The sequence below is a fragment of the Myodes glareolus genome, chromosome 19 (genome assembly GCF_982192425.1).
Source record: "Myodes glareolus chromosome 19, mMyoGla1.1, whole genome shotgun sequence".
Taxonomy (NCBI): domain Eukaryota; kingdom Metazoa; phylum Chordata; class Mammalia; order Rodentia; family Cricetidae; genus Myodes; species Myodes glareolus.
In genome coordinates this window covers 29,703,349-29,726,614 of record NC_142044.1, presented here as the reverse complement: position 1 = coordinate 29,726,614, position 23,266 = coordinate 29,703,349, and the positions used below count along the sequence as shown (strand labels likewise).

The 23,266-nt window shown below is 49.4% G+C and overlaps 1 protein-coding gene and 1 long non-coding RNA gene across 5 annotated transcripts in view; both read left to right on the top strand.

Moving 5' to 3' along the window:
- St3gal1 (ST3 beta-galactoside alpha-2,3-sialyltransferase 1) overlaps positions 1–23,266 on the top strand; it is a 76,519-nt gene that overhangs the window by 19,678 nt on the left and 33,575 nt on the right. For all 4 annotated transcript variants that reach the window (XM_087898832.1, XM_087898833.1, XM_048457405.3 and 1 more), the window contains exon 2: positions 77–213. The gene's annotated coding sequence lies outside the window, so the exon portion shown is untranslated. The remainder of the gene's footprint in view (positions 1–76; positions 214–23,266) is intronic.
- LOC148118927 (uncharacterized) lies at positions 401–5,269 on the top strand. Its single transcript, XR_015735564.1, has 2 exons — positions 401–3,757; positions 4,830–5,269. It is a non-coding gene; the product is annotated as an uncharacterized LOC148118927 (long non-coding RNA).

Here is a 23,266-nt window from a genome sequence, read left to right as displayed (position 1 = left end):
GAGTTATCTCAGAAAGGCCTCGGGTGGGATTAATGCCAAAACTAACTCGTACTTCCTCTCTGCTTTGCATTTTCAGCCTTGACTTTGATGAACTGAAAATGCCATCCAGAAGCCACTGGCACCTGTTGGGGCAGTGCTGAGCAAGGGTCAGTGCTGCGGAGCCGGACAGTTGTGTCTATGAGCCAGAGGTAGGCAGTGGCTCAGCCTCCTGAGGTGAGTGACTGATTTCCCTCACACGAGGGAGATGTGTTGTCTTTTCCAGACTCTCCCCCCAGGGCTGTGCTGTGGATTGAACTGGCGACAAGAATCATATGCTGTCTTTTCCACCTTTGGAATTATGTTGAGGGATTGGAGAGGGGATGAGACATGTGCTGTGTTTTCCAGACTCTCCTGTGGGTTATGAAGCAGAACACAGGGTGTTGCCCTGTTTCCTTAGACTCTTTGTAGTGCTTCTTGCCAGCCATGCGGAGCAGTGCTCACAGAGAGAGGGTACCTGTTCTCCCTGTGACGTACAGAGCAGGCTTTTAACGGAGAGCTTTGCAGTTCTCATGGAAACTCCTAAGAGACCCCTGGACTATGAACATTCTTCCATGACAAGTGACCATCATTACAAATAAGGCCTGGCCCGATGCTATTGCATTCTACATCAAGTCTTATGCGATGGCTCTAAGGCCAGACCTGGTGTGACTTGGTTGCTTTGTATCCTGGACATCTAGATCTGAAGATGGCCTGGCAGTTGTGTGGAATCAGTGTTCTGTCAGTGCCTTGATGCCTCTCAGGGAAGAACGGTGTGGCAGCCACAGTGAGGACCTGTGTGTGTGCGTTCCTGCTGTACATTCTGAGCATAGTGCTAGCAAGGATGTGTGTATCTGTGTAAGACAGACACATGTGTTTATATGTATATAAGTGCGCGTCCACATCTATACATATCATTCAGATTATTACTAAACAAACTAAATTGCTAACTTTTCTTCCTGACAGAAGCAACTTAAGAAAGGATTTATTCTAGTTTATGGTTTAAGGTATAGTCAGTCCACTGTGGCAGAGAAGTTATGGTATCGGGAACACGAGGCAGCTGGTCATGTAGCATCCATGATCGGGAAGCGGAGAGAGATGAACGCTGGTGCTCAGCTTGCTCTCTCCTTGTGATTTTGTTCAAGACCCCAGCCCATGCTTGGGTAGCACCATGATTAGGGTAGACATTGCCACTTCCGCCAATTCAGCCTAGAAGCTCCCGCCCCCAAGACTTGCCCAGAGGTTTATTTCCATGGCAGTTCGAAACCTCATCAAGTTGACAAGCTGACCATTGCATTGACTTATCTGCAGTCACCGGGTCGGGAGTTTCTGCTGTTGACGCTAGAACATCCATGAAACTCCAGTCTACATTGCTATTAAACGGCTCAGTACTTCTCCAAATACCACTTTATTGAACTGCCAGTCATGCCACGTGGCATCGCCACGGAAAGCAGCCACTACCAGTGAGCACCTGTCTTGGCTGTTGTGCTTAGGTGGAAAGGCTCGGGAAGGCTTCATAAATGAGAAGAGAAACCCAGAGCAGAGAGTGAGTATCACCGATACATCCCTCCTTGCTGTCACCAAATAACCTGGCAGAAGCTCCCAAAAGGAAGGTGGATTTATTTTTGCTTACAGTTTAAAGGGACACCATCCAGCCTGCTGGTAAAGTCAAGGTAACAGGAATGGCATCAGTTAGAGCAGCTGAAGCTTGCTCACATCTATCTGGACAGACCTAGAAGCTGGAGAGAGAGTTAGGGCAGGAACTAGAACTGAGCTATAACTTAAACCCCAGCCACACACACACCGCATCCTTCCCCCACATATAAACACACATACCATCACCTCTACATACACATATACACACACATCCCACTCCCATGCATACACACACACACATTCCACCTACACACACTATCCCACCCATACACATACATACGCGTACCGTCAGCCCCACCTACATACACATACATACCCCTACCCCTACCCACCTACATACACACACACACACACACACACACACACACACACACACAGAGTGGCCCCACTTCCTCCTATGAAACTATGTCTTCAGAAGATTCCACAGCCACATCTTTTTTTTAATTATTTCTATTTAGCTATATATTTTTCTTTGCTCCCCTCCCTTTCTCTCCCCTCCCCTTCTACCCTCTCCTATGATCCCCATGTTCCCAATTTACTCAGGAGATCTTGTCTTTTTCTGCTTTCCATGTAGATTAGATCCATGTTCGTGTCTCTTACGGTCCTCTTTGTTGTCTAGGTTCTCTGGGATTGTGAATTGTACTATGGCCACATCTTAAAGGTTCCATAATTCCCCAAACAGAGCCACCAACTGCTGATCAATTATTCAAACATGTACGACTATAAACGCCATTTCAGCTCCAAACTTTAACGATGGTGTCATAGTTAGGGTTTATGTTGCTGTGAAGAGATACCATGACCATGGCAACCCTTACAAAGAAAAACATTTAACTGGGGGGGGGGGAACTTGCTTATAGTTCAGAGACTCAGTCCATTAGCATCATGGTGGGAAGCATGGCAGCATGCAGACAGACATGGTGCTGGCTACATCATGACCGGAAGGCAACAGAAAACGGTCCCAGACACTGGTTGGTATCTTGAGCATAGGAAGCCTCAAAGCCTGCCTCCACAGTGACACACTTCCTCTTATAAGGCTATGCCTACTCCAGCAAAGCCGCGCCTCCTAATAACACCATTCCCCCTGAGCTTATGGGGGCCAATTGCTTTCAAACTGACACAAAGGGGAACGTGTTCGTTCCCATGCTCACAGGTCTCAGGCCTTGGCAGTGGCCAGCTGGACTTTCTTGATGGACACCTCTCCCATATATGACCCATGTACATGGTCCAGAGCACCCAGACCCAGTCTTTTAAAGGAAGGTACACAGACAGCACCTAGCAGTGTGTGATCCCAGTGAGAATGCAGCGCCTGGCTTCTTGTCCTGAGCTCAGAGTGGGAGGGAGACTTGAACTCTCTTCTCTTGTCCTGGGTTTGCCTGGCTGAGCTGCATTAGCGAGGAAGCCTCAGCATCGGCCCAGCTGTGTTTCTGGCGTCACTTGACAGACCTACTTTCCCTCACATGTCCACAAGTGTTCCTGAGCTCCTGGGTGTGTCAGGTGCTCTTCTAGACTAAGACCCAGCAAGTGCACATCCTAGCTGGGACTGGCAAAGGAGAAGAAGGAAGTATGCATAGAAGTGACAGGATAGTGGACACGGGCCCGGGGGTAGGGAGCATCGCCTTTGTGTGGGCACCAGAAGTCTGTGCAGGTATCTGTGGTGAGCTTGACCCCACTGCCGATGGGCGAGAAACATTGGCAGGAAAACAAGGGTTGTTTGTCTCTAATTGTGACAGGCATGTTTCCTCCTTTGTAGGGGCTATGGCCTTGTAGAGAGCCAGGCTGGTTCCTGCCTGAGTCACGTAAATGAAAGCTCACAGGGCTAAGTTATTTCCTCTAAAAACAACAGGCTGTGTTATCAGCCAGAGCAGAGACAGCCTGCACGCCAGGCTCTCAGTAGCTGAGATAAGAGGGCATTGGTATTGTCCCCAGATACTGACCTGGGTGGGAAGGACCTTGGAGAATTTCCTTTGCTGATAATCTTTGAGAAGAAGGCAGCAGTGTTCAGAGCATGTGCCTCTTCCCTGGAAGAGGGGAGCCACAAACAAGGGAGAATCTTTGCATGTCCGAAGAGCTGTCAGATGGCAAAAAAGTAAGCTTGTACAGGGAACTTAGTGAGTGAGCCCAATGATGAGGGTGTAGAAAAAGGAGATAACTTTTGTTTCTGTCTGTGTTTTCCCTCCTCAGTTGCTTGGCAGTCATTCATGGGCACCTCCAGACCTGGGACTTTGCTGGGCACTGGAGGTGAAAGGAGTCAGTGAGCGCCATACCTCTGGAACGCTGATAGCCCAGGCAGGGAGAAATAGATCTACCAGTTAGTGGCAGGCACAGGACATAGTTCTGACTTTGTGCAACCTGAGGCATATGCAATTTGGAGTGCTCTGTAAAGAAATAACATACTAAGTCATAGATTTGAAATAAAACATAAGCCTTGATAAGTGGGGTTCTCTGGGGATGGAGTACCGCTCTCCTGGTGTGGGCCAGTCTCAGTCTCCAGTGGATTTGCAGCTGAGGGACTATCAGGCTTTCTCTCCTGGGTTTCTGGAGGTTGTTTGTATGGGGAACAGGTTTGTATGTATGGGGAACAGGTCATCTACTCAAGCCTAGACATAACCCGAGAAGGAAAGCCATTAGGAGGACAGGAACATCCACACTAGTGTTCCGTGACGTGGGTGTTCCTGTCTTTATTTTCTGACTGGTGAGATGAAATGAAGTCTTTTGTTCCCTTTGTGCTGGTAAACTGTTCGACAGAGTAGTCCATCTTCAGGCTAGCCATCGTGGTTTGAGAATGGCCTGCCTCCTGCATGTATTTGAATGCTTAGTCACCAGAGAGTGAAACTGTTTGAGGAGGATTAGAAGAATTAGGAGGTGTGGCCTTACTGGAGAAAGTATGCTGCTGGGGGTAAGCTTTGAGGTTTCTCCAGCCCACACCAAGCCCAGTCTCTCTCTCTCTGTGTCTGTTGCCTTCAGGTCAGGATGTAAGGCTCTCAGCTACGGCACCAGCACCATGCCTATCTGCTTCTTGTCGTGATGATCATGGACTAAGCCTGGAAAACTCTAACTCCAATTAGATGTGTTCCTTCATAGGAGTTGCTTTCATTGTGGTGTCTGTTCATAGCATCAGAAAAGTAACTAAGATGCTAACCCAGTGATCCCACTTCCAGGCTGCATCCTAGGGATCCGCCGAACTGTGGAAGTACTGAGCTACGTGTGAGAAGAGCATGTGGGAGTACCTCCAGAGACTTGACTGGAGGTCATTTCTAAGAGCACCTGGTCAGCCACCGTGGGAACTAGCTATTGATAAGCCAGGTGTACACCACTCATCAAGAACTTTTACTTTGTATATGTGACTTTGTATAGTGTTTCCTTAGAAACTACATAAGCCTTTTATGGAACAGAGGGCTGGTTTAGTAATATATTCCCAAGCACATGGCTCCTAGCTGGGCTTTGAAGTTGGGGTGTATTTCCAGATCCGTGCCCATCAGCTCTGTTGCCTCTCCAGGATCCTTGTTTCTAATTCTTTTATAGCTTCTAATACATCCGGGAAATAGCCTGAGTGGGCAAGTTTAGGAAAAGGGTTCAATAAAATACAACTTAGAATGGAGTCATTCATAGTGAGCCCATGTGGAGTTTTTCCTAGGACGCCGGGATGTTCCGGGTGTTGAATGCTAAGGGGAAAGCCCCACATATGTACGGAAAACAATGAAGAGTGGGGGCTGGCGATGTTGAGTTCTCCCTCTGACTTGTATACGCTCAGTTGAGCTTGTTACAGCAGGGTCATTTACCCACGCGTCCGAGCACCTGTTCCATTGTCCTGATCCGGAGGACACAGCAGCTTTTAAAGGTCAAGACAGGGAGCGTTCCTGCGCTTGCTGTGGCCTCTCTGCTATCGATTGCTCCTTCTCTCCCTCCGGTACCAGGTGTAAGTCACATGGCCTCCCTTAGACCCACCACTTTCCCTCAAGGGGAGCAGATGCTTTCCAGGTGCTTTTAGAATCCAACCCCGCACACTGAGTCCTTCACTCTTCACGAATGACCAGCTTTGGGTCTGCTCACGTCCGGATGGTCAGTATCCAGGCATTTGTAGGTTCTGCAGGTGATCTTAGTTGCAGACATGTTTCCGTCTGTGGCCTTCTCCCTTCCAACGCTGCTGTCCACAATATCCCTGGGATAGAGTCCGAGTTCTGTGGGAGGAAGGACAAGACTCAGAATCTCCCCCAAGTCCCCCGTGTCATCCTAGCTCTCCCAACCTGACTCCTCCTGCTAGTCACAGAGCAACCTTCAGAGCAGTGGTAGTGTGGTCTGGGTGCAAATCCTATTTCTGCTTCTCACCAAGTCATGCTGACCTCAGTGTCCTTACCTGTGAAATGGGCAGGATGGCTAAGGATAACCTGAATTAGTTAATATACAGAAAAGTGCCGAGTCCTTCCAGAGAGAACATGCTCTGGTGGCCAGTGTGAGGCAGAAGAGTCATCAGTAGGTGTTGCTGGAAGTACAACTCTTGCTCCAGAGGGAAGGAAAGTTTATTCTGAGCCACATGTAAGTGATCATGGATCAGGAACACAGATTCAGGTTGTCCCAAATTATGTGGTTCCCCGTTAAGTGGTAACGTGGACTCTGTAGCCACAGAACAAAAGAAAGTCGTAAAACAATGCGTTTACCCGAGACTTCAGTGGAAATATCAGGTGGGCAGGTTACAGCAGAGAGGTGGATATCTCTGCTATAGCTCTGAAAGGTGATCTGATGACAGGCTTAACATTTGATGTGCTGGGCGCTGTGGCATGTTGAGACATCCTGAAGTTTCCAGTTGATGTTAAAAGAATATCGGATAAGAGGTAGTTGATAATTGGATATTAAGAAGACTTAACCATACCCCATAATATTGGTTTATTAGATGGGGGTCTCATGTAGTCAAGCTGGCCTTAAACTTGCTAGGTCATTGAGGATGACCTTGAACTCCTGCTATTCATGCCTCTGCTTCCCCAGTGCTGAGATTCCAGGTATGCAACACCATGCCCGCTTCTGCAGTGTTAGGGATTGAACCCAGGACACGCTGAGTAAACACTCTACCACCTGAGTTACAACCTCCAGCCCAGGCCAGGATATTTTTTTTCCTCTAACTACAACAGTTCAGCTGCCCACAATTACTGAGCACTAATCAGACTGCAAAACCTTCAGCATAAGTGTGACTTTTTTTTTTTTCTGTGAACTTGAGTTCACAACAAATGAGTGGTCACGAGAGATATCCGTGTGGTGTCCTAGTCTTGTGACCTTCCAGAAGGCAACCTGCTGTGCCTCAGGAACTTCAAGCACCTGTGGTTTGCATAGTTCTTCCTTGCCGGAGGGCAGTCTTCCTCTACCTCCTAATGAGTCACTTGTCCTCTCTTCTTCAACACTCAGTGTGTGCACACGTCCTGTCTTCTGGGAATCGTCCCTCCCATTTCCATTTTCCCTTCAACCAGGCCTCCTCCCTTGACATCTGCCCATCCCCCGGTTGCATCTCATTGTCACCCTGGCCCGTCCTGAATAGCCCTGTCGCAGGAGGAGCAGGAGGAGCAGGGCTGGTGTCTCTTCCTTCCCTTGTGAGCTTTTACCTGTACCAAGTGCAGCCTTTCCTTGCCAGGACTGAGGAAGGTGATGGACCAGGCACATCCAGGTATTCCCAGTGCACTAGAAAATGTAATCCAAAGCCGGGATATTTCATACTGCTCTCGCACCATAGGCTTGGCCCACCTGCTAGATCATAAACACCACATTCAGGGTGTATCAAGCTGAGTGGGTGAGGGCTAGGCAGGCCTCCTGGGGATCTGTCTTTCCTCTTCGGTCTCCTCAGGTCCCAGCTACCCTGGGACAACACCCCAGACCTGGTTTTAGGGCTGTGGAAACTGAAGACCCTGTATCTGTGGGCTTGGGGGTCTTGACTTAGGAAACCATTGCTCTTCCTGGATACTGGTCCAAGTAGCTGCCACTTACATGTCTGCATGCTTCCCGCTTTCTTACGCAAACACACCCAAGTAGCCTTCAGTCCTTTCTGAAATCAATGACTGGGTAAGGAGGAGAAGGAAGGAGAAGGGAGGGTAACAGAGCCAGTCTGCCCGAGATCCATTTGGCAAGCCTTTGTGTTACATCCCACTGCATGTCCAAGAGGCTCTTCGGGGAAGACACGTCACTGTGTTGCTCAACGGTTTTTGTGTAAACACTTTTTCTAAGCACTAAAGTTACCCCTGTGCCGAGAGGAAAGGCCATCAGAACAAAAACAGAAAAGGGACCTTTAAGGCTGGAGACACAGACTTGCTTCTCTCTTTGTCAGTTGGGATAGAACCGGCTCCCTGTGCGTAGCAGCCTCTGCATATGGGCAGTGCGCTCAAATCTAGGGATCAGGGACCATCTCTCCCTGCCTTGAATCCTGTACTTGGTTCAAGGAGAGTCACTCTGAAGATATTTCAGGAATCACCCTGGGCAGTCATTGTGCTGCCTGGTTGTTCTGTAATATTCCAGCAAGCAACTGTAGAAGCTGGAAGTTTCCATCCTTCTCCATTGCTGTGTATTCGCATGTCATGCACATCAATGTGCATGATCGTCGTGGTTACTGTCAATAGCCCTGTGGTGTTGTGAGCATTCCCCTTCCTTTGGACTGTGCCACTGGGACGAGTTCCCGGGAGGAGTTGGACACTGGAAGTGCCTGGAGAATTTCTGCCACCTGTTTGCAATGGTGACCTTGTGGGAAAAAAGCCAGGAAGATGGGGAACGGGAGCTGGAAGATGATCCCAAGAGGCTGCGAGAGGGACAGAGCAAAAGCCAAGGAGATTCCATAGCTAGTGGGATCGTGTGACAGGCAAAAGGATCCTTTTTCTGCGGGGCTCAGTGTCCAGATCTTGGAGGAACGGGAACAGGGAGGGGTCAGGCAAAAGGGAGGCAGGAAATGGGGTGACAGGAACTTGTTTCTGATATAAAGAGAAGCTTTTTGCCAATCTTGCACTCTTTAGGAGCTACAGCGTGGATGGGACAGGATACATGGTAGCAATTAATGAGCTACACTGGACCGTGACCCATCTCGGGTCAGCTTAGGTTGTTGATACTCTTCCGGGCAAAAATAGCTCAAGCATGGCTCTTGGTTTTCTAAGTGTCTGCCAGGCCTTTTGTACCTTGTGACAGTACTTCAGGGCTTCATGATATTGTGAGTGCCTTTGGACCATAATGGGGGAGTGCACACATTCTGTGGAAATTCAGAAATCCCAAGAGTCCAGCATCCAGTGGAACCCAGGTAACCCTGGCTCTGCGAAGTGCCCTGAAGTCCAGAAAGACTTCATAGTGTACGTCACACTTCATCAGCTGTCTGTGGCTTGGATGTCAGAATGGTAAGGAAGGGAGGGACAACAAGGGTCCTTCACATACACCCAGCAAGGCCTGGAAACTGTCCCTTGTTCTGGCTTCAGGGAAAGTCTTGCGCTTTGTAGGCACACCATAATGCCATAGGGACAGGCTTGCATGTGGCAGGAAGGGCAGCTTGGGACTCTAGCCAAGAGGTCCTCTAGAGAAATGGCATGCCTGGCGTGTGGCCTGGCTACATAAGGCAACTCTCCACTCTGTCGCAGTAGGATGCCCCTCTACATTACATCTGGACAGTCCCAACCGTACCACTCACGTAATACAGATGTGTTAATATACACTGTACTGGATAAAAATATTGAGGAATTCTTGAAATGTTTACTTCATTGTATTACTACTATTACTCAATTATTAATCAATTATTAATTAATCAATTATTACTATTCAAAAATAGTAGTAATTGATTATAAGTTGGCAACCACAGCATTTTGATGAAAACTGCCTAGAAATCCAGTTGGTGAGGAGAGTGGTGTTAAGTTGGGCAGATCTCACCAGTGTTTGGCTTAGAGGACACCTGGAGTGCCAGTGTCTGTCTGCCTTTGCTTCAGTCTGCCATGAAATCAAATGTCATCTGCCCTCAAGGGCAGGCGTGAAAGACCAGGAAACCCGGTGTTAATGTGGAATGGTTCTGACTAGGAACTCCACAGAGGGACTGTGATCCTTGAAGATTTCTACTTGGAGCATAATCTGAGCTTCCTCCCCTCCCCACATCTCCTCCCCTTTGCCCTTTACAGTCCTGAGGATGGATATAGGAACAATGGGTCCATGGGCTATCTTGGGCTTGGTGGGGAGGGGTCATATTCCTCAGCCAGCTGCAGGGAGTCCAGAGAACACACCCAGCTGTTGAAGTTTCCCATACCTCCCTCACTCCGTTTCTCTATAAACTGAGGTAACAACACCTACTCAGAGGATAACCTACTCAGAGGATAATTATGCGAGTCAGTAAGTTAATAGCTTAAAACTCCAAGAGGCAAGTAGATCGAACATGCTGCAGAACTTGTATGTATATATCTGTACATGTATCTCTACATATACACTCACATTGTATGCACGTATATATGTGTATGTATGTACTTACTGTATCCGTGTACCATATGTGTGTTCATATACATAAGTACTATATAGTATACACTACTTTATGTCATTCTGTTGTGTATATCATATGCACTTATAAGTATATTACATTACTATGCATATACTAAAGTCAATTTAAACAAATCTCATCGGTCACTCTAGCAAAAGTCACCCCCCTCATATCTTTTCTGAGATTTAGAGTATATAATAACCACTTCATCCTGTCTCTGCATCCAGAATGAGGGACACAGGACGGTCACTGGTGTGTTCAGCGGTGCTGTACAGAATGTCCTTACAGAGATGGGATACAAATGAGTGACCAGTTGATCAGAGCCTGCTCCCTTTTGCCTTCCTGGAACTCCTCTATAGGTTGGTAACAGCTCCTGGTTGGCTGTCTCCTGCTTTCTGCTGTTGTTTCTTCAGCGCCTGAATACCATAGGAGGACTACCCCAGAACTAGCCCAGGACCCACAGAGCCTGTGCTAGGAACAATTCCTTGGGGCTCTCTGCCTGGATGTCCACAGTGTGAGCTGTGCCAAAGCATGTGCAGACTCTTTAAGACTGGAAACAAGGCTGCCTTCCTGTTCTGATGCAGTTGCACCTTGGGAGGCGGGAGAAATGTCCCCAGAGGCCTTTGGAGAGGTCCTAAGGTGACACTTGCCTGAAGACATCCTAGGAAGGCCTGTGCTGGAGTGCCTGGCCTCCTGTTGTGTTCTTTCCTAAATTCAGCTAACAGTATCCACTGGAGAGCCCGGAGGGAAGACAGGGCTCCCCGAGATACTCCCTCACTGTTACGACCCAAATCCCTGAGGAAGCCAGTGCTTCTGATGAGAGGCGTGTGTTACTGAGAACCCAGAGAGTCCTTGGTATGCAGAAAGGTGTGAGGAACAGAGGAGGAGAGAATTTGGGAGCGTTGACTGAGTGGCAGACGAGGAGTGGGTTAAGAGGACGGCCATCAAGGGAGCAGAGCTGTGTTGCAAAGGGACCATTGTGAGCACTAAGGACCCAGGAAGGCCCCTGGAGAACAGAAGGGAGAGCTCATGGAGCTGCCAGTGGGCAAGAGCAGTGGATGAGACAGAGAACATGACGATGGGTGGGAGGAAAGGGCCTGGGTAGCCTTGGGTGATGCTCTACCTCTACAAGCATGCCATCCTATTCCTGTCTGAACTTCAGCGGCTTTCTGGGGCCTTCTAAGTGCACACTGGATCAGAAGCCTCCCCTCACACCCCACCAACCTGGACCTATAGTGTCCTGTGTGGTTTCTTCCACGTCGGCCTGCCTCCCACATTATCTACATCTTTCTTGGGGTGGGGGCAGCAGACTGGTTCTGAGTTTTATAAACTCTAACTTCATCCAGGAACGTCTCCTCAATCTCAGCCCCTAGGGCCCTTCCTAAGCACAGTCTCCTCAAGGACATTTGTTTCCCTACCACCAAATGTCCCATCTCTTTCCTTCATGCGAACCTGTTACATGGCAGCTGTTAATTGCCTGTCAGATTCCCCCTGTAGATGCCAGATTCCACAAGTTCAGCCTCAGAAACCGCAGCCCATGTTCACGTGACCAACATCCTCCGCTCTGCTGTGGCCAGAGAGATCTACAAAGCCCTTTGTAGGTGGCCTGTTTCTAGCAGCTTCAGGGCTACAGGGACAGGGTTTGTCCCCAAGTCTTAGTCTTCTGTGACCACATATTGTCTCCAGCATCGTCTCCAGCCAAAAGGCATTGCTAGCTTACTCTGCACGGCTCTCTCTTTGCACAGGCTAGCCTCACTGCCCAGAAGCCCTACCCATGTCCCTTCACCTAGCAAATGATCCATTGACCCTAAGTAGATCACTACTGGCTCAGCTGCCCCACTCCCTGACTCCACGGAAGTCCTCATGTCTCACTGGACTCCGCTGTCCTGTCCTTCCAGTTCTACTGGGACCCTGGCTAGGGAGGGCAGATATGGTGTTATCCTCAGCTTTTATGCATGCTTCTGAGTAGGACTGTGGAGAAAGACAGTGCAGTCAATAGATTAGGTTTTGCCGGCCAGACCTTCTCTCCTGGTTACTCGGGTTGCCATGGCTGATTAGAAGTGTCCACAGTACACAGACAACTGGGTGTGGCTGTGTCCCAGTAACAGACTCCCGCTTTACAAAAATAGGTAGCAGGCCATGTTTAGGCTGTCTGACCCAGTGTGCCTCTGCTTACTAATTCTTTATGTCCCCATTGCTAGACAAGGAGTCCTCCAGGCCCTCGACCATGCTGCTGCTAGCATGGCACCCCTAGTGCCTTACACAGGGACTATAGTCTACCCCCCACAATTCAATGTGTGAATGGGTGAGTGAACCAATGGATGTTGTCCTGTGGGTACTGTGCCTAGTAAATATCAGCCTGGCATAAAGGCCGTAGAGGGGATATCTGGAGCCTTCTAGGTTTGGGGTTAAACTAAAGCCCCTCCTCATCTGTCCTGTTAAACCCTGGAAAGGTTTAAGGATCTGTGGCAGGGCCTGGCTGGTTAGGGGGACTTCAACCTCAGCTCTCAAGCCTCCTATGTATGGGAATGCCATACTCCTTCTTGGCAATGACTTTGGGTTTCTAAGTTCTCAACCTTGCTCAGGGCTGTTAGGATTGACTTCTCTGAAAAGTCAATGGGACTGGGGCTCACAGATACAGAAGCTCCCCAGGGCAAGCTGTCCCTGCCTGAGAATAGTCCAACTCTGCATTGGCATGGGGGATGGTATTCTAGTCTTCACTCTGAGGTGCCTGTGTGGGCCACATGCTATATATACTAAGGGCTCTTTTCTTAGTTGTCATGTTCTTTTATTTAGTTGTCATGGCAACTTATGAGACAAATACTATTGTTTTTAACCCTCTTTTTCCACAGAGTAAACTGAGTTGTAGGAAATTTACTTGCTTGAGGTCACATAGAAGCTGAGGGCAAGCTGGGATTTGCACCTGGCAATCTGGTGCAAAGATCCTTGCTCATAGCAACAAGCTGATACATCCCAGAAAGTACTCAGAGCCCCAAGGAACCAGGGTGATCTTTCTAACTCTCCTACCTCCGTGCCCTTTCTCCAGAGGAGAACAGTGCTGCACCCTAGAGACGGAAGTGTCTTAAACCACACAGCAGGCACAGAGTGACAAACTCCACCCCTTCTTCAAGGCTTTGTCCCCCAAACAGAAGGTCATTTTTGACCATGGACAAGCAGGCAAGATCTCGCCTTTTTTTCTCTCTCTGCTGAGAGTGATACAATCCTATTAACCCGTCCTTTGCTAAAATTCAGGTGACAGACAGCACATACTCACCTGAGTGAGCCTGGGTGGGACCCTAAGCCTTGAATTAATCAACCCCAGGATCAAGATGGTGCTGGTGTGGTATTCGATGAGTCTTCTCACCTCTCTGACCTTCAGTTTTCCTGTATGGTCCATGGGGAGTCAGAGCCTGATTACCTGGGTTGTTCCTGAGAACTGAACTCAGAATCTGTCAGCAGGACCACCATGGCTGAGCCCTGGCACTCCACACACACAGCTTCCTGCACCTCTCTCCATCCTTTCCCTGTGTGGGTCCCTCGGCTCTCTGTGAGCCAGGACCCCACCTTCCATGCCAAGCTGGAGTGTACATGTAAAGGCCCACTGAACTCTTAACCCTCTGAATTCTTATTCCAGGAACCACAGTGGTCTGTTTTGTCCAGAGTCCTGGCTGGGCCCTTGTGTTTGCCTGTGATCTCAGGCCTTCATGGTAGTCTCTGCTGCCTGAAGCCCAGAATTCTCTCTATACCACTCTGATCTTTAATTGTGTTTCAAAGAACTCACAGCCATTAGTCCCCAGGTCCTCGGAGATGGTTTGTGAAAAGACAGAAGTCTGGGTTGAGAGGAAGCCATGGGCGCCTTGAAGGAAACCATACAATTGGACTAACTTAATGTGGAGGCTTCCCGTGGGAATTTGATGGCTCCAGATGGCTTGGGAACCCTAACGGTCTTCATCGTCTCTTTCCATCTTCCCATCTCTTACTCTAGAACAGCCTGCAGGCTCTGGGTGGTAATGGAAAGTAACTGGGGGTGAGGATCCAGGCTGGCTAGAGATGGGGCTGGGCAGGTGTATTGTGTTTGCAGATGGGAGCTACAGAGAAATCAGTGCCTTCAGCTGGGCCCAGCCTTCCAATTCCAGACTTCTTTTCCATGCCCAAGCACACGGTGAGGACCTCATACCTTTCTAGCCTGTCATTCAAGGCTGTGCCAACTCCAGGCGAGCCCCGCCCTTCATCTTCCCATCAAGTCCTCTAACTCTGTTGGACTTCCAAAGCCATTGTTGTATCTATGCACTTGCTGGGAGCCATTTGCCTTACGTGTTGGTGCAAGACTGTGTTCAAAATCCCACACATCAGATCCCAGGCTCCAAGGAGCAGGACCCTAGCCTCTCTGGGACCCTAATTATTGTACACTGTTAGCTGGCTTATGGTTGCTCCTGTTGGCCATCTTTGCTTGCCTTCAGTATGACAAAGACCTAAGGAAACCGATTTTAAAGTGGGAAAGGTTTATCTGGCTTCAGGGAGCTCAGCCCACGGCGGTGGGTAAACAGATAGAGCAGGGCAGTTCATAGGTGGCCAGGAAGTGGAGAGAGGACCATACCCTCCTCAGTAGTATGAGGGAAACCTGCGCTTCCTAAGGGTAAATACCACGATACCATGGCTAAGATTTTGAGCCCAGGTTTCAAGCACTCCTTCCTTCATTGTGTGAAGTACCACGTGAGATACTTCAGAAGGTAGCTGGGCCATCTTGTGTGCTGCCCTGGCTGAGGTAGCTGCCTCCGCGGAACCTCCGCAGAACCTGAGATTTTCAACTCTGACATTCAGTCACAGCACACCCCTACGAGAACAGACAGACAGCAGACTAATGTCAGACTGCACCTTGCTGGTGACCCTGCTTTACAATAGAGAAGAGACCTCTGTGTTCTGGAGCACACCCTATCTCTGGAGGGCTTGGGTTGGAATTTAAAGACAACAGTTGAGCTGGGCGCCTTATGAGTCGTAGGAGGTAGAGTCACATCTTCTAGCCTCTGTCACAAGGCACCTTAAGTACTTTGGTTTTGACTTTTAAGTGTTGCTGGGGCAGCATTATGCTCATCTTCCTTGGGTGTCCTCTCCCGCTCCATCGACTTCAAGCTGAGCCTCTGGAAGTGTTCACTGCCTGTTCGCTGATACTCTGAAGGTCTTGCTCCAGTCAAGGACCATAGTGTGGGGGCTCCCTGCCCAGCATTGGGCACCACCAGTTTTCAGTGTTTTAGAGGAATGAAGACAGGTTATATTTTCCAGTCAGAAAATTGTTCTGTGATCACTGAAAGAAACCTTGAAACGCTAAGGGAGCTAGGAAAGCCCCAAAACAAAACAACAAAACAGAGGGACACCCAGATTGCCATGGGCTGCCTTTCTCAGCTACTACCCAGCTGTCTCTGTATTTTAAGCTCTTTAATTCCCTGGAGTTCTGGCTCAGCAGTGCTTTCTTCCTGCTCCCCTGACTGCGCACACTGCGCAATACAGCAGATACTTCCAGTGCTGCTGGAGATTCTGAGGTTGTTTTGAGGATGCTGACGCTGCATAGCCCGTCTGATAATCTATGACTTACCTACCTGGTAACTATTTTTTTTTTTTGACAGAATCTTTTCATATCCCCAGCTAGTCCCAGATTTTCTATGTAGGTGGGGCTAGCCTCGAAATGTTGCTCTTCCCGCCTTCCATTCCTCAGCGCTGGGATCGCAGCCTGCACCATGCACCGCCTTGCCCCCATCCTCACGATTTCCTTGCCTGTACAGGAGCACTCTGGCATGGTGCGCGCTGAAGTGACACAATGATCAACATCTCCGCACACAGAAATGATGGCCCGCTAAGCTGTTTCCTGGAATAGGCTCCCAGGAGATGTTCAGGATGGAAGGGGACAGCCTGTTTCTAGGCTTTTCGTGTCCGAGTGACTGTTCTGTTGTGCCAGACAGAAGGCTGCGGCGGAGCAGACCTGGCAAGGACCAGGCCTCCTGGCAGGGGCTTTTCGACTCTTTTCCACTGAGCAGGGACCAAACTCTAGGTGCTCCTGGCTCAGCAAAGGCAGAGATGGGCTCTGGCTCAGCCTCCTACCTTGAAGACTTGGCAGCTGGATGAGGCCCCATGATCATATCAAGTTTGTCTTCGGGCTGGGATGACTCAGAGCTCTTAGAAGGCTGGCCTGGAGTATCTGGGCACAGAAGCTTCCAGGCCAGGAAATGGGTAACCTCCAGCAAGATAAAATTCCCTGAAAAATAACCACAAAATACCACCAGCAGGAACCTACCCCCTAGAAGCCCTATTTCCAGTCTTGTTCTGCATTCTTCTTCAAGGACCTTAGGGATATTCAACCTGACACGCGTTCCTGCCTTTGTTTACTCTCTGCCTTTCCTAGACACCTCGTGGTCGGGTTTGTTCTTGGTGTGGCCCTCCAACGCCTCGGACATCACCTGGCCCAATGTAAGGGTTCAGTCATCATGGATATTATGAATACAGAATGAGTAGGTGAAGTTGTGGAGACCCACACCGGGTCCCCAAGTTTCATAGCAGTAACAGTCCCTCACCTACTTCAGTTTTTCAGTTCTAGAAATGTTCTCTATGCCATCCATCTTAGACACTATGAATGACAAAGGATGGTGGCCATCTCCTTATTTCATGACTCCTACCACTTTGTCACCATCGCAGATGATGCTATAGCCATACAGTCCCATTCTATTGTAAATCATGCCATAGCATAGAGTCTCGTGTCATTGCAAAGGGTGTCATAGTAAGACAATACTCTGCTATTGTAAATTCTTTATAGACAACCATTTTTCTTCTTCGAACATGCATGATAATAACCTCCTGGAGACTGTTTGATAATTTGTGCAGCTCTGGGATTCTCCCAAGTGGGGAACTGCTGGGATATTGCACAAGCCTGTATGAAACATGCCTTCGTACTTCCAGAAGGTTCTTCAGCCTGGCTAATATCCCCCCTTCCCCTAAGCAGGGATGAAATCACAGCAACACGTCCCAGCCTGCCCATAGCATCCGGTGCCTTCTCATGTCCACCACGCCGATCCACGATGTCACAGGCTGTCATGTTCTGTCTTCATTTGCCTTTTCCCAATCGCTGAGGAGGGTCCTTGCCTTCCCTGCCTCCGCCTGGCCTTGGCTTCCCTCCCTCCACTCCCACTTCTTCTTGCCCCTCACGAGTCAGCTGGGCAGAGTAAAGGCAACTGCTCTTCTGGTGTCACAGGCTCGCCTCTGAAGTCTCACATTCCTGAGATGAAAGCCTGTTCCAGCCCGTACAGGCTGCACAGTCTCCGCCAGAGGCCTCCACCTCTCTGAACTTCAGGTCTCTACCTGCAAGCGGAGGGTTAACGCAGCACCTGCAGGGAGAGTTCTCTTGGGAACAAGGAGGTATCCCAGACACATAAGACAGTGAGCAGGAGAGGATAGTTCTGATCTGAATGGCTTTACCATCCCTGCCGGGCTTCTGGGGTGGTGTGCCTCACCACAAACATGTATCTCTAGGTGCAGCTTCTGCCAAGCATGCCTCCAAGGGGTCGCCAGCATTCTGGAGGAGAGGGTAGCATGGCATGCTAGGTTAATTTGGTTGCTTTTATTCAAATCCCTCCCAAACCTGGAATGCTACAAGCAGGGAATTACTAGGACTGAGCTCCCAGCAGGAGCGTTCCCAAACCTCTCAGCTGGACCCTGATTCCATGCAGAAGGCAGTTAGAGGAGGCCTTGCTGGTGGCAGAGCTCTGGGTGTGCCCTGAGGTACTTACTGTCTTTCCACTGGCCACTGAGTGGGTCCCAGCAGAAGGAGCGTGTTTGTGCCAGCACGGGGTGGGAGGGACAGCTTCAAGCTGAGTGTTGTGTCTGTCCTAAGGATGATGGAGAGGGGAGAGAGAGGCAGGGAGATCAGGAAGATGAGGGGCAACAGGGCTGTCCAGGCTCCTGTGTAAAATGTCTGCAACTCTGGCATTTCCCCAGTTACTGTGTAACGGGGATGAGATAGGAACTTTCTGCAGCTGAGCTCAGTAATGATGTGTGAGGGGACTGAAGCCCAGAAGGTCAGCGGATTCCCAGAGTTCTGGGGAACAACAACCCAGGCCTCTTTGTGGAAAGCTCTGGAAACTCTGTGCTTGAGTCCACCCGAAGGTCCTACTCTTGTCCCCATTCCTGAAGAGGCTGCCTGGAAAAGCTCAAGACTGAGAGGGCTGTGTGTCCTTCCACGTGGGCAGCCCGCTGGCTGAGCACAGAAAGCTAGACTTGGGATTATGGGAGCTGTGGACAGCTCTCATTCACGACACAGTATGGCATGACTGTGTGGCTTTGTCAGGATCATTATATTCTCTCTCTCTCTCTCTCTCTCTTTCTCTCTCTCTCTCTCTCGTGTGTGTGTGTGTGTAGGCCAACAGAGAAACATGGATCCTAGGAACTGGACTCGAGTCCTCTGCGAGAGCAGCAAACATTCCTAGTCACTGAGCCATCTCTCCAGTCCCCGTGCTGGCCATCTTGGTCATGACTGCCTGGTTAGCATCACAGTTATCATGGGGTCTTGTAGAGTGGCTGTAAGTTGTCCGGGAAAGACACAGAGAAGTGTAAGTTGTGTTTTAGCCTGTGTTCTTCTTCCCGAAGGATGACATTTGGGTTGAGGAAGGGATGGTAGGAAAGAGCTGGAAGTCTCAGTCAGTGCAAAGGTCCTGGGGCAGGAGTGTGCTCGGGGGGGGGGTGAAGAGCAGATGTGAACCTGATATGACTGCAGGTGGAAGACCAAGGGAACATGTGAGCACAGAGCAGAGAGGAGAACTACAGAGGACCAGGAAGGGGGTGCCAGAGAGCAGGACACAGTCTTCAGGAGGTGGACAGTCTGTTTTCTCAGTGATGGTGGCACGAAACTTACTCTCTGAGACACACACTCAGACAGGACAGGACAAGGACAGTAGAGGAGTCCAGAAAACAGAGACAACAGAGGAAGTCACCTCACTCTGAAAGCTATCTGAGAGGGCCAGGGTGGATTGCCTGTGCTGTGACATGAATAGGGATTTCTTACGGGAATGATGTAGCTTCTGAGTGACACTCATCAAGGAAGGAAATGTGTGCATATGTCAGTCCATCTTTGGAGGCTGAAGATGCCCTGCCAAGATGGTACCATAAGCCTAGAACCTGGGCTAGAGAATCTAGGAGCCCAGATTTTGAGGCACTATGGCACTGGGTTGCACTAGCAGGTGGGGCTCCTCATGTGGTTCCTCACCCTGTACTTCTGACCCCAGCTCTCACCTTGCTTTGATAAGTGTGACCTCAGGAGACATCCGACTTACTGAGCTTAAAACTCTTAAGACGCAGTCAAACTCTTGGTCCTTAACAGCCCCAGTGAGACCCAAAGAGGATCCCATCGCCAGCCCCTCCCCATCCCCTTCTTTCCTGAATAGCTGAGGGTACTGTTGAAAGACAAACTTTTCCATGTCTACACACCCCAAATAGGGAACCGTAAATAGATCAAAGTATGGAAATCGTCAAAGTCCAGCTTAGTGACCCAATGAGTTCTATTAGAGTTACTGCAAGAATCTGGGTGAGGGGTTACTTACAGGAACAGAAATAAAGATAGCTGTGTCCCCAAAGCAGAAGAGATGACAGCCATAAAGCCCTTTTCTGGTGGCTCAGTTGCTCTGAGCCTCTTCCAGGCAGCTCTGCAGAGGGCTGTTTCATTGGCTCTGCCACACTTAGTGACCTGGTAACATACCAGAGAAGTAAGCAGGCTTAGGAGTTGGGTACAGCCTGCATAGATGCAGTCTGGGGGATCCCTGTCTCTTTTCTGGTCTCCATGGCCTCCTATTACAATGGAGGAGACTGGGAGTGGCCCCCAAAGATCTGAAGTCTTTAGTGTTTATATACTTCTGGGGAGAGGGGGGCTTAGGGATTCTGGTCAGATTCAGGGAATTCTTGAAGCTGTTTTGAGTCCTATACTTCCTGTCATACTAAGCTTCTGTGGGGTAGGGATGGAATGTTCCTATCTGAGAGGAAACTGCTATACAATACTGTCTGATCTGATTGATTTGAACAACATAGGAAAATTTTCTACCTTGCCAAGCACTTCCTCTGCCTTCTGACCCAGCTCCAGAGATGCTCCTACAGCCAGGACTGTCTCATCAATTTTCATTGTCAACTGGAAAACCCAATTTGGTTTTGCAGAGGCCTGTCTGGGTGGCTTTTTTCCCGTTGACTTTGCCATGCTTCGTGACCTGGTGACATATCACAGAACCAGGCTTGAGGAGCTAGGTGGAGCTTTCATGAACCCCATTTGGAGAGCCCTGTCTCTTTCCTCGCCTCCTTGGCCTCTTGCTACAATGGAAGGGATTGTGAGTAGCACCAAGAGTCTGCGTCAGAGGTGAAGTGAGGCGACTTACACACATACGTGTCTGTAGGCATCAGATCCAAAGCCTGAAGACCTGCATTCAGGCGCTGGCACTGCCCTCTCGAAGCTGTGTGATCCAAATCAAGGGGCTTCCCCTCTCTATGCTTGTCCAAACTTGAGATGACAGGAAGTCACCTAGCCATGACTCACCTGCAAGGGTCGATGGATTAATCTGCATGACATATTGGGAACCCTGTATAGCTAAGTAGTTAGTGTTTACCAGCATAGAAAGTACCAGGCGTACAGTAGGTGATCAGTAAGTGTGTAGCTGCCCACCTGTCGGTAGGTGAACCAGAAAAGTCCCATTCTACTCTCAGTTTTTGTTTTTGCAAGAATTTAAGATGCCAGACACCCCAGTACCCACCAATTTCATTCACCTGAACCATCCCCCCTCCCCCTCCCCACCCTCACTCCCTGCTTTGCTTTCCTACCCTCAACAGATGCTGGCTAGACAAGAATTCTCAAAAAGTGTTTGTGGCTCTTTGCAAGCTCTTGAAATGAGTGCACACTGCCAGGACGTCCATGTTTAATCCAGAAGCTTGAGAGAATGCTGGAGATTAAAGAAGGAAACGGAAAGGCTTACCCTTCCTCATCCCTTCTCTGCCATGGTAGTGGGCACTTAGGTTTATCCCTTCAAATCCCAATAGGAAAGCTCACTGACAGGACTTCGAGTTAAAGACCCAGGAGCTGACCACCTCCCACTCTGCCCTCTCAGTGTTTCAGCTTGTGACGCCTGCCGGATGCCCAGATGCCCAGGAGCATCTGCGTACTCAGCACGGGATGCTGTCTGTGCTGATGAAAAGCTAGGCACATTTGCAGGCCACCCTTCCTGCGCCCTTAGTATAGTTGCTTTCTGCATCCCAGAGAGGCCCAAAACTGCATCCCTAGAAGCTCCAACTGTCTCGGCTCAGCCCCATCCCAACGCACCTATGAAGGGCCGAGAAAGGCAGAAAAGCAGAGAGATTTCATCAGTGCATCTTGGGAAGATAAAGATAGAGGGAGCTTGGTGACCCCCAAGTTGGCTTTCTTCAGGGGTCCTGATATGAACTTTACCCTTGTTTAAGACATAATCCCACTTATCATTGTCTCAGCTTCAGTCATGCAAGGTGATCGATAGGTTATTAATCTCTGTCTTCACAGCCTTCCCCATCCTTGCCCAAGGGGACCAATCTGTTTTTTCCAGATGAGCTGCTCCTGGGTACAACCTCTCCTTCATAGATAATTGTTCTCATCTTGAGGATGGGCTGTCCGCCTTCAGGGCCTTGCTATTCCTGGTACTCAAGGTGACTGCAGGTTTAGGACCCTGACTTTTCTTTTTGCCTCCATTTGTTTTGTTTTGTTTGAGAATAGATCTCAGTTAACCCAGGCTGTCATTGACCTTGTCTTTGTAGTCTAGGGTGACCTTGAACTTCTGGTGCTCCTATCTCCAGTTATTCAGAGGTTATATGTGAACCACCGTGCTCCATTGGAGGATGCTGAAGATTAAACCCGAGGTTTCAAGCAATCTAGACAAGTACTCCACCAACTGAGCTACAACCCTGACCCAAGTACCTGTGTTCTTAAAGGGGAATGAGAAAGAGAGTTTAGAGGTCGTTGGTTTCTAGATGGATACTCCTTGAATAATTAACATCCTGAGCATCAGCAGTCATAGGCTGACTCAAAGCAAAAGAGGTCATTGGAAAATATAGGCAGGTGCGCTTGGCTTTCCCCTGATGTGAGCCCAGATGCAGAGTCAGAGCGTTTTAGCAGAAGAAGCCTCTAAGTGCCTGCTAAAAGAGGCCACCACTGGGGCTCTACACACTTTACCCATGCCGTGTACTCGGCAAGTTCAAGTAGTCTTGTCTGCTGAGAACAGTGGGTCTCTTCACAGCTCAGCTCCGTCTCCCAGGCTCTGTCTCGGGTCCTGTAGATGCACCTCTGTGGCCAACCTTTTGCTGATACAAGATTAAGGCATATAATGAGCTGCTTCCTGGTTCAGGTCCAGCATGGATTCTCACCTGGAGCCCAGAGAAGCCCTTGGATAGAGCTGGTCTCCAAGAGGCCACTGATAAGTTCTTCCTAGGATTTCCTTCATCTTGGAGCAATAGCTAACATAGAAGAAGGGCTTGGCCTGGCTACTCCAGAGTGTCCAGGTTCCCAAGGACAAAGAAAACCAAAGAAGAGGTATGAAAATGAGTGTACGAAGAGACTTCGTCCTTGGGTAGTTTAATGGGCGAATGTCCCTGGACCTGGCAAGGGACCCCTTCCTTTGCCAATCTACAGGGATGTTGCTTCTTCTCAGCTTGATGCCAACCCCACAATGCACTGCAAGTTCCTTCCCCTTGGAGGTTTTCTGACCCTCGGTCTTCCTGGTCTCCGCTCTCTGTGCTTTCTGAATGTCTCACTCTGGAACTCAGCAGGATGTTCTTCTGGGGCCCGGACCTAGTCCCCTCCCTCAGAACCCCCACACTGACTCAGAAAGTCTTCATCAGAGCTCAAGGTGTCAGTTCTGTTCCATTCTTAAAGGTGAAGAGACAACTCAGAGTTCATCATCCAAAAAAGGCCACACAGCCAGGGAACTATAGGACCGAGATTTCACCCAATGCATTCACCCCGAAATCTACGAGGACCTCCCAGGTTTGCCTGTGATAGTGAGTTGTGTAGCAGCATGGGCTGTGGCAGTAGTCACTAGCCACCAGGCTAATAAGCACCCGAAATTGACTGCCACCGAGGGACTCTTTATA